The 6,218-nt window shown below is 33.8% G+C and overlaps 1 long non-coding RNA gene across 1 annotated transcript; it reads left to right on the top strand.

The window, feature by feature from the left end:
- Positions 1 to 2,594: 2,594 nt before the first annotated feature.
- On the top strand, positions 2,595 to 5,693 carry LOC149797329 (uncharacterized). Its single transcript, XR_016421514.1, has 2 exons — positions 2,595 to 2,670; positions 4,356 to 5,693. It is a non-coding gene; the product is annotated as an uncharacterized LOC149797329 (long non-coding RNA).
- The last annotated feature ends 525 nt before the right edge of the window (positions 5,694 to 6,218 follow it).

Here is a 6,218-nt window from a genome sequence, read left to right as displayed (position 1 = left end):
TGTATTAGTATCCTTAATATACCTTCTTTTTTTGCTTCATCTTGCACCCTGCAGATGTGTGTTTTGGTCAGTATCGCTGTGTATTGGCTATTACGCGTGATGATTGGTCAGTACCACTGCGTCGTGGTTGGTAGAAATGTGTAATGGTCAGTATATGTGGGGTATTGGTCTCCAAAATACTGCCTGTTTGTAACATTAATGTTTCCGCTGTCCCCATAAGTGTTTAAACATGGCATCCTAATGCTAATTTTCCCGTGTCTCTATAGAATTCTATCATGTTAACCCTATGGATGCTTTTCTCATTAGATTTTGCCTTGTTCCCATAAATTTTCCACCATGACAAATTAATGTTTATTTGCTCTTTTCGGCTTAAGTGTCATACGAATATTAAATGTCTGTTGCGACCATAGGGTCATGCTAAAGTTGTATGGAATTAGCGTTGTCTCCTGACGGTCATATTTACAAAATGGTGGCCGTAATATTATTTCCCATTCTACCCAGACTTTAAGTTAGTCCCTATATCGTTCCCAGTTAGTACTGCAGTACACCGGATAGGTGATATAATAAGCTGATCGCTGACATAAGAACAAACTCATGTTCTCCATTTAACCTAAATTCAATCCTTATTACACCCGTAAACAGCCTCATGTGTAAGATATCTATAATTTATGACACTCAAGACAGAATCATAATTGTATGCGTTCATTTTGTTAATAGCGGTGAGGGGAAGCTGTAGAGATAGAGAGATTCAGAGAATGAGTTGCAAGTCAGCAGCATTCCCACGGCTTTATACCATGATTCAGAGAATGTACTATAACCTCAAAAGCTAACAAATGTACATATTTCTTATTGATGTTGATAGCAGTTGTATATATAGTATCGTACGCTGATATTATATATCTAAATTATGCTATGTATTATAAGTTATTTCTGAAACGCTAAATTGACTTTTGGAGTAGTTTACACTTCTCAATATATACCACTTTTCGAAAGTGTTATTCAAAAAATGTGTTTTAAGATAATTAAATTAAACAAGAACAGTAAAGTCAAATACCCATATATTTTAGTAAATACTGTAGATTTGCCACTGATGCGCACCTTAACTTGGTTCAAGATATACATGGTACAGTGTTCTTCTTGAGACACTGGTCAGAGTCATTAAGACGTTTGCAATACCTATATAACCTTCGCAAGCTCTTGAATAAGCAGTTGTAACACTGCCCTCGATTACTCAAAAAAAAAATTGCTCTTTGAGACTGATTGTATGTAATTAGACGATTTATCTATTAATGAGAGAGGAGAAAGAAGCGATGAAAAATAATAAAACTAAACATAACACGAGAAGATAACAAAGGAGAAGTAAAGAAAGAAGAAAATGAGGAAGAGAAGGATCATAGATGCATTAGTAAAGAAACAAACCTACACCTACCTCGTGAGGAAGCAACAACAATATTTTATAAAAACAGGTTGTCATATAATTGCACAAAACAGTGTGCACTGGAAGTAAACGCGTGAAACGTCAATACGCTTATTGATGAAGTGAGTGAAACAAAAGTCAACATGGGACAGTAACATTTACCCAATATCAAAGGATCGTAAACTCATATAAAAGTTCGTATTTTCAATAGTAACAAACTGGCAGTATCTGAAATTAATGAATATTAAGTGTTTTATTCTCAATTATGTTCACTCTACAAAACAACCACGGTCGCCTCCTTCGTGTTCACAGTTATGCACTTCTTAGAATGATAATAAATCTCATGTATACGATCTGACTTATCATGCGAACAGCCTGGTACAAAAAAGTGTTCACTTTGTTTCCAGGGATTGAGGTTCTCAGCTACATGCATACACACGCACAATGTTTAATGTGTGCTCTGTTAATTGCAAATCTTCATTATTGGTACCAGCAATCCCCTGCGCGAGCAAATTCCACTATGCCCCGATATACATGACTTAGCAGGACATTTACCGCATCCTTCAGTTTGGCTTCTGAATCTGGCAGGAGTCTTGTACGGAGGATTTGGAATCTAACATGACAAAATTCCAGCCTGGACCCAACTTGGACAACAAGTTTAATGACTGCCATATACTAAACCTTGTATATTGACTTGCGCGCTTGGCCCGTACACTCTGAAACTTCTTACAAAAGCTATCAGAAAATACAATTATGAAATTGTCACTTACTGTCAAAACCGTGTTGATGAAGCATTAAATAAGTAATGAAAAATGCTTGAGGACGCTCGCCATCTACTGACAGGCGACCATACGGAAATCCTCCTTTAAACAGCAATTTGTAACCGTAAATGATCCAGCAGTAAACTGTTTACATAACATAGCAAGACCGTGCTCTATTACTATATATTTAAATATATTGTTATGTTACAGACAGTGACACTAAGCAATATGCTTCCTTTCTCCAAATAGCTTCAAAATGTGTTATCCTCATATGGAGTTTGGATACACAAAGTATTGCTTGAACTACCGTTTGTAGGCTATAAGCTTATAAATAATCTTTCTATTTGCAACACCGTAATTAAACATTTGAATTATATTTGTCTTTACAGGTGGATATGAGGATGGGAACAATTTACCAACGATCATTGGGGTGGTCATAGCAGCTATTTGTGTGATAGCGGTGGTCGTTGTAGCGCTAATTTTATTCAGAAGGTACAATACACTGATACAGATGTTTGTGTATAAAGCTTAAGTTACTATTGTAAGTTACTTGAGATGAAAATAAAAATTATCTCACATATATAGATAGGTCTGGTACATTATTCATTTCTTTAAGTGCATACAATTTTCAACATTTCAATTTTAAGATTAGCTTTAAATATATTATCTACTTCTGTATAGGTTATCATCGTGTTAAATGTAATTTACAGTTGAATCTAATCTAACGGATACCAAGATATTCCTTTGCTTTGAGGTTAATGTACTTCGTACTCTTGTATGCATTTTTTCCATTAGTACGTTTCTTTGCTGATAAGTGTACCCATTAATAGTAATTATATTTGCTGATTATGCAGTCTGTTGAGCACATTTTATATAAAATGCACACTTCGTAAGCAAGTACACTCGAGCTTGGTACCTAACATGAGTTTATTAAATAAAACAGACTCGCAAGTGTATCCATTTTATTGACACAGCCTACGTCAAACAATGGCAATACTGCCAAGCACAGACTGCTTTATATAAAAAGTTTACATTTGTGTATGAGTAATAAATCCTAATATGACAATTTATTTCCCACGAGTTCGTAAATCAAGTTGAAGAAAAAATAATTTAATTTCTAAAAGTGAATACGATCTATTATATTTTATTATATAAAAAATACTTTTTGTTTTTATATTATTAAATGTCAACATATACAACGTCACGTTCTTGTACATTTAATGTAATCTCCACTTAGCAGAATGTAGATTTTATTCTCAGTCCATCCATTTCTCTCTCAAACATGAATCGCATACTAGTTCCTTAAAATTGTTTTAATTTCACTCGATGGAGTCATGAATCTCGATCATGCATACGACCAATCTCGATCACGGATATCATATCCTGTCCCGATGAAGCATATGATATCCAGTCCTGATCATGCACATGGTCTCCATATATTATCATAATATCATTATCTTGATTGCTAGGTCATTCAGACTTTTCAGCATCAGAAGATCCGAATCATTAAGAGACGCGAAACATTATATCATGCTTCAGAGTATTGATTCTGACAACGAAAATTGATCTAGCGATCCTAATCCCAATACTGTTATAATGATAGTTTTTATGTACCGGTAAATGAAGCGATATTTTTTTATAAATATTTATAATTTAAAATTCGATAGCGATGAAACACACCAAAGTTATGAATTCTGAATAACAGTAAATGGGTTGTTATATAGAGGTATGTATTCGCAATCTATTTCCGAATTTGATCTTGTTTCAGACAAACTCTTTGACCATATCATTTGCTTAAAAATGTATTTCTCTTTTTTATTGTTGTATTGACAAAATCATGGTTTGAACCTTTGACGTATTTAACATATTCAGCAATGTTACTGAAATAAAGTCTCAGTGAGAGCTTTATTAGCACTCCATCGCTATGAGCGCTGGTATTGTTATCGGGAAACCTTGAGGTAAAAATAGCTCCAGTCTCGTTGGAGGTTTATCGTTAGAAGGAATCAGAAAACGATCGTATTGTTTTCCACCTTGTAGAAAATGACAGTAAATTCTGACTCTTTCTGCGGTAGAAGATGGATAGCTATAATTTACCTCAAGTACACGTTCATACACCCAGAGAATTCGAGTATTTGGCTTTACGCTGAATAATAACAACGTACATCCATCTATTGCAGGAAAATGCAGGACAAAGCTTTGAAAACATCAAGTACTGAGCGAAATAGTCCGACGATGTGTACGGTCGCATTTAATGTGATGGAATATATTAACCCAAACCCTGAAAACTATGCATCGTTGGATAAATGCGAGATTGGCAATGCTGAATATGACCAGCTTACACACGAATATATAAACACAATTGACGCTGGAGCAGAAGGAGGACACATCATGTCAAACTATGCTAATATCCCAGCAGCCTCAGTCACAGACGGACACAAAGTGGCATAATTCACCAATCGTACAAAGGCAGCCATCCTATGACTGGTATTTCCTGTGCATTGCCAGTATGCCCCTCCAATCGTGCAAGCAATAATCTTACAATCTTTGATTAGTTTTAAATAAACACGTATAATCAGTAGAAAGTTGGAATAATATTTAATTTATTCCTATGTAATCATCTCTCTATTATTATCCAGGATATCCATGTTGTAAACAATACGTTTAAATACGCATAAGAAGTTATAACTCTTGTTATGGATACATGTACATAAAATAATTTTTTCACACATCTTTGACCGTACATCTTAAATGTGTTCAAACTCATTTGTTTATTTTTATTAAAAGTCTTTTCATAAATCTTTTAATGCAGACAATAATTACTTATTATCATCGCAAAAGCATTCGCTGATATAATAATTTAAACTATATGTATATTTATTAGATGACAAAAAGAATCCAAGTTTTCATTTATGTAGCTCTTAAGTTATCTAATACACAATATAACATTTGCTTGAATATCAGCCATGATATTCTTCTCGTCACTTTAGGCGTGGATGGCCACGATATTTTACCTTAGGCGGAAGTTGATTTTATAAAACATTTAGTTTACTATTGAACACACACACATACACACAAACACACACACACATACACACACACACACACACACACACACACACACACACACGTATATATATATATATATATATATATATATATATATATATATATATATAGAGAGAGAGAGAGAGAGAGAGAGAGAGAGAGAGAGAGAGAGAGAGAGATGAACAGAGAGAGAGAGAGAGACAGATAGAGAGAGACAGAGACGGGGGGTAATTACAAATATACACAAACAGAACGGAAGGTGCTATTCCTCGATTCCGTAGAAGAATGCTTCATAAAACTAGGCAGGATTAACGTCTAATACAAATAAAGATATCATATAGGTTAGAGAAGTCTTAATTACTTTCTTAGCCGTGATGAAATATGGCTTGGTGCGTGCAGGCAATGCCATGGGTGCCATGCGGATCTTGGTTCCAATCTCCGTATAGGACGAATTAAACTTCTCCAACATGTACGACATTATTACGTTGGTGTTGTGTGTGTGTGTGTATATATATATATATATATATATATATATATATATATATATATATATATATATATATATATATATATATATATTTGATTCAATTATATCTGATTTAATATATATTTATTTCAATATAATTGTTTGTTTGTGAATTTTAATTTTCTTAGCAATTTTATTACATGTTATTTTAGTGTAAATTTATTCACTGGAGATGATACTTTTTCCAGAAAATAGTTTGAAACTGACTGTTCGTTTTTATAAACACCAAGTGTTGGCCTGGATCTTAACCTTCATTCAAAATTAGTTGCAGTAACGTAAATAAGTTATATTTTTTTTAAAAATGATTGGATGTTATCAAGGTAATAATTGGGAGTACTTGATTAGGAAGTAAACAATTTTTTTTTATAATTTGATTTCTTAGAGTAAAATGATTGGTTTTCGTCAGGGTCGTGTAAGGCGTACGTGATATGAACTTGATCACGTGACGCCCTTTTCGATCTCGCAACTT

This window comes from Sinohyriopsis cumingii, chromosome 6, assembly GCF_028554795.1.
Source record: "Sinohyriopsis cumingii isolate HCF-2022 chromosome 6, ASM2855479v2, whole genome shotgun sequence".
In the NCBI taxonomy this organism is placed as follows: Eukaryota; Metazoa; Mollusca; class Bivalvia; order Unionida; family Unionidae; genus Sinohyriopsis; species Sinohyriopsis cumingii.
This window is presented reverse-complemented; position numbering and strand designations above follow the sequence as displayed.